Source organism: Canis lupus, chromosome 32, assembly GCF_048164855.1.
Source record: "Canis lupus baileyi chromosome 32, mCanLup2.hap1, whole genome shotgun sequence".
Lineage (NCBI taxonomy): Eukaryota > Metazoa > Chordata > Mammalia > Carnivora > Canidae > Canis > Canis lupus.
In genome coordinates this window covers 17,671,235-17,685,137 of record NC_132869.1, presented here as the reverse complement: position 1 = coordinate 17,685,137, position 13,903 = coordinate 17,671,235, and the positions used below count along the sequence as shown (strand labels likewise).

The window sequence follows — 13,903 nt, the reverse complement described above, 5'->3', positions numbered from 1 at the left end:
GCTGACTCAACTGTAGCTTCACGGCTGGGAGATTTAGACAACCTGGTGTAAATCCGGGCTGCTCTATTTACGTTGTGTGGGACCATCAGCATTTTACTTAACAGTTTGGAGGTTCCATTTCCTCAATTGAAAGGTGGAGATATTTAATGTTGCTGTGATGCTGTTGTAAGGGTGGTATGAAATAGGGTATGTCAACGTAGTGCTTGCCGAGAACAAGTGCTCAACAATTGTTACCAATTTCTAACAACAGCAGCCTTAAGTATTGGCCATCGTGGCATATACGAGAAGCGGTTTGGAGAGAAAAGCTGAGATTATGCACTTCTAGCAAGAAAAAGACATTAAGGAATGAGTTTCACCAACCTCATTTGGAATATAAGGCTAAGTTCTTAGAGGGTAGCATCTCATAAGTGGGCTTTTATCAACACAGTTACTTTTACAGCACACGATGTGGCCAACTGTATAAGATAACTTAACCTCCTCAAGATGCCCCTAAAGTGAGGGTGTGCAGTGGGAGAGGTGGGCATTATTGTTTCTTTAATAAAAGTGAGGCCCTGAGAGAGAGAAGGCACTTCTTGCACATGGTTCTCAGACCTGACGTGGAGTCCTGTGAGCTGCAGTGGTTATGGCCTCCTGCTCAAGCTGAGGATGAGGCCGTGACTTTTGATAGTGGAGAGGGAGAAGAGGTTGAGTTCTGAGATAACGATGGTACCTGGGATTGAGATATAACATTGGTGGTTGGCTATCAGTCTATTGATTCTGCAAATTGGGGTGTTCCTACATTCAGGCCATACAGACACAACACTACAGAGGAGCAGTGTTTTTAACCAAACTGTTGCTCTTGACATTTCACTCATTCAACACTTACTCCTTCATCTAATGAGTATGTCCCTATGCCAGCAATGGGCATCTCTCATCTCCTTATGAAGTCCACATTCTCTCTGCCCCTGTAGTCTAGATCTTAGTGAAAATCTCAGCCACATAATTAGCCCTCTGAGCCAGATTCCTTGGTGTGTCTTAGCTTCTTGCTTTCCCTCACTTGCTGTTCACTTGTCCCTTGTTTGGCTTTTTGAGGTGGCCTCCTAGTGTCCCTTCCTCTAGTTGCTTGTGTGGAACCTCCTGCTTACATCCTTGAAAGGCTTCTTCCAGAGTGATGGCCAATTTCCTTAGCATGACTCAAAGGCCTTTCCTTATCTGACCCCTCCCTACTCAGCCTCATCCTCTGCCACCCTCTCTCCTGCCTCCTTGCTTCAGAAATACTGGTACCTTTCCTAGCACTGCATGTGCTTTCTTGCTTTGGAACCTTGGCTGTATTCTCAGCTGAACTGTATTTGCCCTGCCCCAGTGGCCTGGAAAATACTTGTGTTTCCTTTTAAATTTCTCTTCAATGTCCCCTCCTCTGGGAAGCCTTTCTCTCTTTTTTTATTGCTTCTGTGCAATGTTGATTATGTTCTCCATAATCATCCTTCTCTGAATAATCCTCCAAAGTTGAACTAAGCACATCAGACTGTAATTATTTGCATGTAAGTCTATCTTAAAAGATAGTCCTCTACTCCCTGAGGTTAGCAACCATGTCCTCAGTGCCTCAATAAGATTTACACAATTAATTAGGGAAATCAATCTATGGATGGTAGCCATATTTAAAGACAAGTGCAGGGTAGATATTATTTGAGAAAATTGCTATTTTTTTTTTTCTGGAATGCTCTCTGATGATTTGTGTGTATGTAAAGAATGTTTCCTGGCTTTAGTAAGGATGCTGGCTCTGGTGTCATTCCACCCTATCCAAGTGGTGGGGTGCCTGCCTCAGAGTCAGAGAAAAATGACTAAGCTTCCTAATTATAGTATGGTAAGAGGGGTGTAGAGTCCAGAAATCAGGGCCTGAAGGGCAGCCAACTAGAAAGGTTTTGGGGATTTGGAATGCAGATGTGTCCCCTCAGCAGGAAACAAGTACAAACCGGAAAATGAAGCAAAGAGGGAATAGGCAGGAGCAGAAGGCAAGAGCAGAAAGAAAAAGGAACAATGAAGAAATGGCAACATGGGGCCAACCAAAAAATACAAGGGTTTGTGCAATGGGTTTGTGTTATTACAGCTCTATAACAGCAACAAGTTGCATTTTAAAATCTGACTGGTGAGTCTTCCACTTCTTTTCATCTTTCTTTGTCCCTCCTATGGAAGGGGACTTCATCATAATGTCACATCATCTTTTTTTCCCTTTTGAATGGAGTTCACAGTATTAGCTTCACAGCAAAAGTGAGAAAAACATACAGAGATTCCCATGTGCCCCCTGTCCCCACACATGCATAGCCTCCCCTGTCATCAACATCCCACGGGAGAGTGGGATGTTTGTTATAACAGACGTGCTGGCATCGATGCATCATAATCACTCAAAGACCATAGTTTATCTCAGATTAATTCTTGGTGTTGTGCATTCTAAGGGTTTGGACAATGTAATGATATGCATCCAGTTTTACAGAATCATACAGAATAGTTTCACTGCCCTAAAAATCTTCTCTGCTCCATCTATTCATCCCTCCCTTCTCCCTAACCACTGGTGTCCACTGATCTTTTTATAGTTTCCATAGTTTTGCCTTTTTCAGAATGTCATATAGTTGGAATCATACAGCGTGTAGCCTTTTCAGATCAGCTTCTTTCACTTAGTATCATGCAGTTAAGGTTCCTTCATGTCTTTTCATGGCTTGATAGCTCATTTCTTTATAGTGATAAATAAAATTCCATTGTCAGGATGTCTCACAGTTTATTTATCCATTCACTTACTGAAGGACCTCTAGGTTGCTTCCAAGTTTTGGCAATTATGAATAAAGCTGCTTTAAACCATCATGTGCAGGTTTTGTGTGGACAAAATTGAAAACTTATGTTTTCAATTCATTTAGATAAATGTTTTGTTTTGTAAGAAACTGTCCCACTGAGGCTGTACCATTTTGCATTCCCACAAGCATCTACTGTTGCTTGTGTTCTGGATTTTAGAGTGTGGTGCTAACTTATTGTTGCTTAATTTGCATTTCCCTGATGCCATAGGATGTGGAACATCTCTTCATATGCTATTTGCCATCTGTATACCTTTTCTGGTGAAGTGTCTGTTTAGTACTTTTGCCTATTTTTTCAATTGGATTTTTTGTTTTCTTATTGTTGAGTTTGAAGAGTTCTTTGTATATTTTGGATACCAGTGCTTTATTGGATGTGTCTTTTGCAAATATTTTTTCCCAGTCTGTGGCTTTCTTTCTCATTCTCTTCACAGTGTCTTTTCCAGAGCAGAAGTTTAAAATTTTAATGACGTCCAGTTCATCAATTATTTCTTTTATGGATTGTGCTTCTGGTGTTGTATCTAAAAAGACATTGTCATACTCAAGGTCGTCTAGATTTTCTCCTCTATCTTCTAGGAGTTTCATAGTTTTGCATTTTACATTTAGATCTGTGATCTATTTTGAGTTAATTCTTGTGAAGAATGTAAAGTCTGTGTAGATTCTTTTTTTTTTTTTTCGCATGCGAACATCCACATCCTTTGGTGTGAATATTTTATCATTTAAAAAATACAGATGTAGAGATTTGTGTAAGTTCTTTATTGTTTCATCTTTCAGTGTTTACTTTTACGGCTTATCAACACCAACCAATACACACACAGTAGTGTCTCAAGCTACTGTAAAAATCTGGGGAGTCAGTGTTTCTCTGCCTTTCTCTCCCCCTCCCACCTACCACTTTTGATATATTAGATTAAATTTCAGCCCTGGGCCAATCTGTCAGAGAAACAGGAAATGTCTTTTGCTATGACATATTTGCTAGCGGCTGAGGTTTGAAACCAGGTGGGTATTAGTTCTTGCACAGAAGCAATTTCTCCCCATCAAAGAGCTAGAATCACTGGACCTGCCCAGCCCAAACCTTTGCTTTGTACGGATCAGTCTCTCTGATGTGAAAAACATCTTTTAATAAACACATTTAACAATTTGCAGAATTCTTGAGAAACTTAAGGAAATAAAGAAGACAACAACTTTCTGCTTTGGGAGGAAAATCAACTCTAAATATAGTACGCTTTGATCCACACTGAAATTGTATGTGGATGATTGTCATATGGTTATTAACACCCTGAACAGGCTGTATGTGACTGGAGACAGAGTGATAAGAGGGAGGGGAATGCACATCTCTCAGAGAGCCTCATAGCGTGCTCCTGTTATCACAGCTATCTCTAACTAGAGGAGAGTCCCCAGCTCACTTTCTCTTAGCATGTGGAAGTTAAGGAGTGGCTCAGAGTTGCTTTGACTCATCACTAGGAGCACATGGTGAGGGAAGGGAACCCACCTCTCCTTCATGCTCTCATGCCTTTGCTATTCTGCTGAAGGAAAAATCAATACCAAACACAGAGAACAAATCTAGCAGCACCAGAGAGGCAGCACTTCCCTCGTGCCTGCCTAAAGAAGATATCTTTTGCAGGTCCTGGCCAAGAACTGTAATGGCTGCTGCCAGCCCCTAGATTTTCCTTGTAGAAGGAATTATTTTTACACTGGTGTCCCTACTAGCTACCTCCTCTTTCAGAATTCCTAACCAGTAATCACCTTAGAACCCATTCCAAATCAGCCTGGAGATCCAGGTGGAAGCCCAGAGCAGAGGGAGGCATCCCAGGTTTTAGAAGCCAACATTCATTCCTCCCTTTCGTGTTATGGGGAATCTAGGTCACTGACACCCGAGATAAGTTGTTCAAGGTGTGGTGGCCTTGAGGCCAAGGCAAGTTGTGTATTTTGCCTTGAGGTTTTAAGGGACTTATTTGCAACAGAAGCTAGGAAGCTGCCTGAGCAAGAGAGCAGTGTGGAGCTTAGGAGGAGCTGCATCCAGCAATAACCACCAAAACACTGCTATTCCTCTCTTTGCCGTGCTAATCAATGATTCTCTTTAGAGTTAAAAAATATTTTTTAAAAGTTACTTTGAGTTTTTTTATATTGATTTCTATATACTTCTGTATCTATATCTATGTCTATATCTATACATGTTTATTTTAAACTTAACCAGGAATGGAAACTTCATGGCTTTGCACAGTAGTCAGTGAAATGATCACCTTAAATGATTTGCCAATAATTATTTTAGCAATTTTCCTCTTGGGACTAATAATAAAATAGTAATCGTAATCATGCTAATTATAGTAATAAAGCAACAGCCATCACATGTTAAACATGTTCGATGTCTAGGCCCAGTCCTTAGTCCTTTATGCATTTTTTCTTATTTAATTCTTACAGTTCTGATTAAGAGATGACATTCTGTGCAGGTATCAGAGAATACAAACAAACAAACAAAAAAACAAGACAAAAAGTCCTTAAAATTTACCATTTGCTTTCATTTTGCTTTATAGCCATTTGCTTTATTAGAATGTGCTATAGAGTATTTTTGGAACATGGTGTAGGGTCTGTAGTTCTGAAATCAACTGAAAATTGTTTGCCTATTTTATTTTTTTAAAATTTATTTGAATTCCAGTTAGTTAACATAGAGTGCTATATTAGTTTTAGACATTTGCCTCTTTTAAAACAGCATTTGTAGATTCTATTGTGAAGGTTAATATTAATGACAGCAATAATAATAATAACAGTAAAGAAAGGAATCTTCTTCTGAGCACTGAAAGTTTACCAGGCACTGTTTCACCTGTGTGGCATGTGTTAGCTCATTTCAACCTTTTGAAATGGGTATTACTGTGTCCATTTGCAGATGGTGAAGCTGAGATTCACAAAGGGCAGATGGCTGACCTGAAAACCCTCAGCTGGTTAGTGATGGAATCGACATCCAAAGCAGACTGGCCTGATCCCTGAGTGCTGTGGGGCCATCTGCAAAGAGTGCTGTGCAGCCTGCTGTGAGCCTGCTGTGAGCCCATCATGGAATAACTACCATCTAGATGTGGGGAAGAGCTGTTAGAATTGGGGAAGGGGGTAGGGCTCTTTCATGAAAACCACACTGACTGGACTCTTGGGCCAAGGTCTTTTTCTCCTTGATCAAGTGTCTGGCATCTGTCCAGTAGCAATGACCTCCATGCCATGGTATTTAATATGTGAAGAAGGAGCTCTACCAGCTGGGAGAGAGAGTTGAAATACGTAAATTCAGTTGGACGCCAACACTGGAGGACCTGTTTTATACACTTAAGGAGCTTCTTACTTCGTTTCTGCTTTTTCTGGAAACTGTCTCTCCACTCTGCGGACTCTCATGACAACCATATTATATGATGTCATTTGGGCCCACACTGGGTCAGACATGGTTCCCCTGGGAATCTGGAACTGGGACTTAGATATTCCAGCCTCAGAGGGAACTGTGGGTGGCCTAGAATGCTAAGCTGCAGTGACAAAGTGTAATGAGGATGCATTTGAAAGCATGGAGGGGAAAAACCAGGGAAGCAGTCATAAAGACATTCTAGTTTTGGTCTATTTCTGAGGCTCCTCTGTGTCTTTGAGTAGTTTAGTGAGATCATCTATTAAAAATTAAATATAATATGGCAAATTTCCATTTTTGTTTAAATTAATTATGTGGAATTCTGTCATTGGCAAATAAAGGGGTCTTAATTCTGGAGCGTCTAAAGTCCAAACCCAGGTTAGGCAACAGCCGCAAAACTCTAGAAGAGGGGATGTGATAGTGAACATGGCCATGGTAAACAAGAAGCCAAAGGAAATGACAGCATCCAGGGTCTCCATCAAGTCCTGAAAACTGAGGATTGAGGGCACTGGTGTTTACAGTCCAGTAATAGAATTGCCCATGGGTGAGGAGAAGAAATCTCCTGCTCTGCTTCCCCCGCTCCCAACCTGGAGTAGAATGGAAAAGGGGGTGAGGATGGGCAGGAGGCCCAGAGGAGCAGAGGAGCAGTAGCTGATGCTTCTGGAGAGCCAGACCGAAGTTGGAACCATGGGGACATGGTGGCCACTGGGAGGGGGCAAGGTGCCTATGGCAGCCATGCCCAGTGGGGTGTTTGGAGGAAGGGATTTGGAGGGATTTGGGATTTCTGTGAAATGCGGAAGGGCCTGTGGTGTCTGCTATGTTGTTACCACTGTTGTGATGCCACCTGAAGCAGCAAAGTTTACACAAACTGAGGATAGTAGAGAATGAATCCAGCTCAGATGGAGGATAACCAACAAAGTCACCTTACTTGACTCAAATTTGGCAGAGATGGTTTTCAAATGTAAAGCATTATCATTCTACTTGCAGCTTCTCTCTATCTGAGTCAGACATGAGACCAGGGGGAATAACTGCCCACACTGGACATTTCTAAACGTCCCTCCAGCCTCTTTCCAGGTGGACTCACCTCTGAAAACTCTGATTCCACCCCTGTGGCTGCATGATTCCCTTTTGCAGCAGAAATTCTAACTCCACAATTGAAATAAAGAAAAATCCAGGAGCTGAATCAGGTGGAATTGTTGCAAGATCTCACGTTGTTTTACTACACTACCTTTCTTCCATTAAAAAAAAAAAAAAGAAAAGAAAAGAAAAAAAGATATGTATTATCTTTGAAGGAGAAGCGCCTAAGAAGTGCTGTTCTATGCTGACAGAAAGGGAATCTAGCTTCTTAGGTGTTTTTCTGAGTAAGAATACTCAGGTGATTCTTACTCTTTTTCTTCTTCCTTGGAAGCTCTGCGAGTCTTTCGGATAAAAAGTTCTGAGATCCGTGAGCAGAATTTCTCCCATCTTTGTAGTTCCAGGTCATTTTGGTGCTATGTTTTGGTTGTGTTCATGAGAAATTTGTCGTTTCTAAGTCACTGCACACATTTTATACCTGAATAAAAGAGAAATACGCATAGATGCCATTGTGCTTGATTGAATCCTTATGCATGACAATCTGAAGGTGCTTATTTGGGGCATTATGATCAATTAATGATTTACTCATCTCTGACTTAAAGCAATGTGTGGTGTATCACCTATGGCTGATGAAAGGCATCGTAGAAGTGCAAAATGTTATTAGCTTTTAAGGAAGGGATGATAAGATTTGAAGCATAACCTAGCCCTGGAAATACTCATTCTCGGGTAAGCTGCTTGCAGTTCAAATTGCAGCAGCAAAGAGGCTTTTGGTCCCCACACGCATTAATCTTTTAAGCAGAAATGAAGCCTAGAAACTCCTGCATCTCCAAATGGAGCGGGTGCCTGGGATGTATACAGTAGGCATCTTAGGGATCAGAGTGGGCACTGAATCTAGAGATGTACCTACTGGCCTCTCTGGGTGACCTTCAGCCGGGGGCCGAGTGGGTGGGGTGCGGAGGATGGCGTGAGCTGGGCAGAAGGCTTTGTTTGGCTCCAGGAGGCACCTCATCAGGACAGGATGAGGCATGCATCTCTGACTGATGGGCTGTTAGAGCTTTAAAATGTTTGCCTTGAGTGACCTTAGGGAGAAACACCATCCTCTCTGGCTTAATGTGAATTAAATTTTTCGATTACTCTAGAGGAAGGAAAGGCAGCGGCTCCAAGCATGCTTATTTGTGGAAAGTAAAATGAAATTAAACACTCGAGCAGAAGGAATCTTAGCAGCTCGCTGATCCCAGGGCATCGCCCCTTGCCACTCAACGGCAGTGAAAATTTGATTTGAGGGTAACGGATATTTCAAATGGAGTGTCCTGAATCCATCTAAACATGTTTTGATTCTGAGAGAATAACTATACTAATTTATATATCCTGGGAAAGAAATGAAGCATTTTAATATTTTTTCTTCCTTCAAGGAGAGTGCTATAGATCCCGCCACTAATGGAAGGAGAATTTAATATAGGCATGTGTGGTCCTGTTGGCTGATGTTTTGTGGTTTGCCATAAGCACGCAGAGAGAGGATCCTTTCTTGGTCATGGGATGCTCAGATCAAAAATGAGGTTTCTAGGATTGGAAGAAAATCTAATTGTTCTCATAAAGGTGAAAACCTGGATGGCTCTTTCTTTCTCTTTAAGGATGAGAAAAAGTGTGTGTGTGTGTGTGTGTGTGTGTGTGTGTGTGTGTTTCATTAGAGTGTGAGCAGGCAATCTTGATTATATATCAGAGAGCCCATGATGTATTATCTGCAAGTAGATATATTTAAAGTCTGGAATAGAGAGTCGCAGAATTATTGTCACCATCATCCTTGGGGGACCTGTGAATGTGCCAAATCCCTATGCGTTTGGAGTGCCAAAATGACAGACTTGAGACATAACTTCACCTCTTTTGGGTTTTATTTGCAATCAGAGCGTAATCTCTTAAATACAGGCATATTTGTGTGAGGGTGTATATACACAAGTGTGTACCTGGCTGAGCTGTTCACTCAACTCAGAAACCTTCCCTGTAACATCCCGGATGGCCTGGCATCCAGATGTAGCTTGAAGGCTTGCAAAAAAGACAATAGAACTATTTCCAGGGATCACCCATCCTACCATTAGACCACTCTGGTTTCTAGAAGATGATCTTCCATACAGAGTAGAAACCTACCCCTATAAAACTTTACTTATCATCCTGGGTCTATCCTTCACAGTAACAGAATTTTAGGCATTAGAAATTAGAACTGATAGCATTTTATGTAATCTGGGGGCTGTTGTATTTCCCCTTACCTGTTTATTTCCAGACTAACCACTGCTTGTCCTTTATTCCTCATAAATTGTGCTCAGGGGCCTTGTCGCCCAAGCTCAGCATGCTGGCTGCCTGCCACCTGCCCACTGCCCACCAGCAGCAGCCCAGCCCCGCAGCCTCACACCTATGTTCTGGTTCATCAGAGTCTCTCCCAGCATGCAGCACCCAGAAATATTTCATAATTCATATTTTTTTCCCTCATCGCACCATCCTTCCTCATAATTAACATAGATGGCTGTGGTTTGAATGCAATTTTTCATCTCCAGGGCACATTTTTATGAAATTTACCAGAAAAGCTTCATTTCCCTTCTCAGAATATAGAAAGATTTTTAATTTACTGCACCAACAGGAGGTAGAGAAGGGGTCTCCTCGGTCAAAGATCTGGGATTACAATTTAAACACAGCTCCCCAAAGGAAGTTCCTCACCAACAATGAGGTAGTTGTTGACAATCTTCAGAGACCATGGGTCTTGCTAATTGCTTTCTCTTTCTTTGAGCTAAAGCTTCTGTTAAATTATTTCAACATATCCCAAGGGGGACTTGCTTTCCTTGCTTGTTTTCTTTCTTTTTCTAGGGCTCCAGGGCCTACGCCCTGCCTGGGGTCTTAGCCTGGCTCCATTCCTCACCAGCGAGGTGAATTTGGGGCAGTCTTTTTGCAGCTTGGAGTCTCAGTTTCCCTATCTAGAAACGAAGGGCAGGAGTTTTGTAGAGCTTAAATGAGATGATATGTGGAAAATGATTAATCAGCCTTTTGTCAGGAATATATTTGGGATTGCTGCATAGAATATGAGGCACCCAGGGAAAAGTGAATTTCAGATAAATAATGAATAACCTTCATGGTGTGTCCCAGATATGTCATCACTGTCACTTTCCTGCTCTCATCCTCTCGTGGTCCTTTCTTTCCTTCTCTTCCTCTTCTTTGTCTCTCTCTCCTTCATTCCTTTCTCCTCCCCAGCACCTAGTTCTAATCTTACAGGCATGTCAGTGGTAGCATGACTGCACTCTAAATTTCGTTTTTTTCAGGGGAACTGTACCTGCTGTTAGTGGTAGGGCCCAGCAGCCTGGGAGGCAGTCAAGGAGACAAGAGGAGGTGGCAGCGTGTAAGTGGCCTGTGGGCTGGAGGGTTGTTTTACATCCCTTTCTTTTTTTTTTCTTTTTTAATTTTTATTTATTTATGATAGTCACAGAGAGAGAGAGAGAGGCAGAGACACAGGCAGAGGGAGAAGCAGGCTCCATGCACCGGGAGCCCGACGTGGGACTCTATCCCGGGTCTCCAGGATCGCGCCCTGGGCCAAAGGCAGGCACCAAACCGCCGCGCCACCCAGGGATCCCCATCCCTTTCTTTTTAAAGAGTCTTGCTTGGTGACTAAAAAGTCAAGTTTGCCCACATGAACAGCTCACTTCGGCCCACTCAAGCCTTCACCAGAAATGGAAACATTTGTCTCCATCATCAGCACACTTCAAAAAAAAAAAAAAATCAATGTATTATGGAATATATTTTCATTTTTCCCTCATCGTTTCTTAGTTTGTTTCTTCATGAAACCCCCAAACAAAGGCTATATTCAGAAGCACTCAAGTCATGCTCCTCGCTCAATATTCTCTTGCTCTGGCCAAGAATCATTAAGTCCATCCTCTTTCTGGGCCCTTCTGCTCTTCTCTGGATTACTGTCCATACCTAATTTTTCTTTCTGCTTCCAACCTCTTCTCTCCATAATCAATTTTCCACTGAACGCCACTCATGTTATTTTATAACTTCAAGTATGTTCATTTTATTCCCTTCTTGAAAAACCTTCAGAGGCTCCCATCATCCCTGGAGAATCCACAAGAGGCGCCTCAGCATGGTCTACGGTAGCCATGGCTTTCCTGGGGCATGTGCTGCTTGAGATCCTGTGAGAGCCTTTGTGTCTCCTTCCTTCACATGCATTCTCTCCCCTTGTAAAGGCTGTTCTGCCCCTTAGAACCTCACTCAGGTTTCACCTGCTGTGGGACACCTTTGCCGGTCAACCCAGTTACTGTGCACCCCTTTCCTGTTGTGGTTACTTTTATCATGTGCCAGTCTCCCGCCACGCCTGCCACATCTTAAGCCTCACGAGGGCAGGGCCTGGGTATTAGGCATCTGTCCAACCGCACCGAGAGCACAGGGCCCGATACAAGGGAGGTGCTCCCAATTGCAGCAATATCATCAAAGAGAAAGCTTTGGGAGGCTATAAAATGCACGCTTACCCTAACATTTGTGAGGCCCAGAGCAACAGTGTGAATGGAGGCCCATAAACCGTACGCCTAAGTATTTAAAAATTATAAATCAAGCTAACAAACTGTTCTGTAAAATAAGTTCTATCTTCCTACCTTGATAAATGTGCCCTCATCATGGCAATACCAAATATATAAAGCTCTATGTTTTTAATGATGGAAAATCGGCAAAATACCAAAGACGGCTGAATTTAATTATTAATGCACACATCTGAGAACTCTCTTGATGAGTTGGTGACATTTGCATGAGAATAAAATGAAGACATACATAATTCATAAATTACCATATATTTATTCCATTAAATTTATTCTCTTCACTTAACTTGAGCAAAAATCCCTAATTATGTGATTTTTCACATAATTTGAGTTCTATTCATAGTGATCATCTGAAGGATTAAAACTGTAGTTGTATTCAAGATGTATTTTAAATATATTTAAATATATTTTCATAAGAAGATAAATAAACATCAAAGTCAAAATATAAAATTAAAATTATTTTTTATGTATATTTTCAAAATGTTTTAATAAAATCAGAAATAAAACTAACAATTTTAATTTTAATTTTTGAACAGTTAGCTAAATCTTATTAGATGTTTCTCAAAATAAATTTGCAATTCTAGCATTCAATATTCCTCAAGGTGCTAATGTAAAATCTCAGTATCATACTTCAAGCATGATATATAGATATATATATTTAAAAGCTATATGCATTATTTAATATTGCAAAACATTCCTCGGTTGCCATGTGCAACTGTTGTGAATACCTAATTCACGAGTCCATGCAGAACTACAAACTGGAATGTGGAGAGAAGCAGAAAAAGCACTCTCAGTGCTACTGGGAAATAGTACTTCATTATGCACAATTCCACTGTTCATGCTTAGAGAAAGGATTTGACAAGTTAATTAGTCTTTTCTCTTAGCTAAGCACAAATCCTCTCCATGCCCAGAAGTTGTGCCTGACTCCAAGTGCTGGACAAGTGGCAAAATCCATAAACCTTCATGACATTCAGGTTCACTTGCTTTTTGTTTTTCTTTTTAAATTGAGATATAATCAGCATATCACTTATAGGTTTCAAATACACAACATAATGATTCGATATCTGTATATATTGCAAAATGAGGACTTAGGGCAGGAGGTGCAAAGTGGCATTTGTCTGGGACCTGAACAGTGTTAGTTACCAGAGCAGATGTTTGAAGTCCTGGGTCAGACTGTGTCAGTGCTAGGTGCCAGATCTTGAGTAACAAGGGTGTCTGTGAAGCTCTTTAACATATTTATCTTTTGTCTGTGTTTTCTCTAATTCATGTGGGGTCCTGTAAAGTGTAAGGTACAGGGCATAGGTCCTTTTCGCCCCAGCCTGAGGGGTATACTGATCCAATCTGTTGTTTATGTGAGTATATTTTAAATAGCTTAATTTCTTTCATATTTAAAGTATTATTGCAATCTTGTTTTTTTTACTTCGAATTGATAGCCCAAAGGCCTCAAGGCCGGGTAGTCAGAGCACAGAAGTAGGGATTGGGAAGCCTGGCCTTGAATTCTAGCTTGGTCTCAAATTCATGGTATGAACGGATGCACCTCTAAGTCTGTTTTCTCATCAGAAAGAAAAAGGGAGGGGGGTGGAAATTAGAGTAATTGTTAGGATTAAATAGGATAAAGTGGAAGGCTTGAGTCACTAAGAAACAGGGTTTTTTTTTTTTTTTTTTTTTTTTTTTTTTTAGATTTTATTTATTCATTAGACACACACACACACACAGAAGCATAGACAGGCAAAAGAAGCTGGCTCCCTGTGGGGAGCCTGATGCAGGACTCAATCCCAGTACCCTGGGATCATGACCTGAGCCAAAGGCAGATGCTCAACCACTGAGCCACCCAGGTATCCCTAAGAAGCACTTTGTAAATGAAGGGATTCATTTGGTATAGCCTGGGTCCGGTTTCTGGCCTGTCATACCAAAGTACCACAGCCCAGTGACTTCAATAATAGAAACAGCACAAACTTATTTCCTCAGTGTTTGTGGGATGGAAGTCCAAGATCGAGGTGTCAACAGGGTCTCCTGCAGCATCTCTCCCCAGCTCATGGATGACTGTCTTCATCCAGTGTGTGGTCCTTCCT

General features: G+C 41.4%; 1 long non-coding RNA gene across 5 annotated transcripts in view; it reads left to right on the top strand.

Moving 5' to 3' along the window:
* LOC140622706 (uncharacterized) overlaps positions 1-7,768 on the top strand; it is a 55,759-nt gene extending 47,991 nt beyond the window's left edge. For all 5 annotated transcript variants that reach the window (XR_012022395.1, XR_012022396.1, XR_012022397.1 and 2 more), the window contains one exon: positions 5,701-7,768. This is a non-coding gene — a long non-coding RNA (uncharacterized lncRNA). The remainder of the gene's footprint in view (positions 1-5,700) is intronic.
* Positions 7,769-13,903: the final 6,135 nt, after the last annotated feature.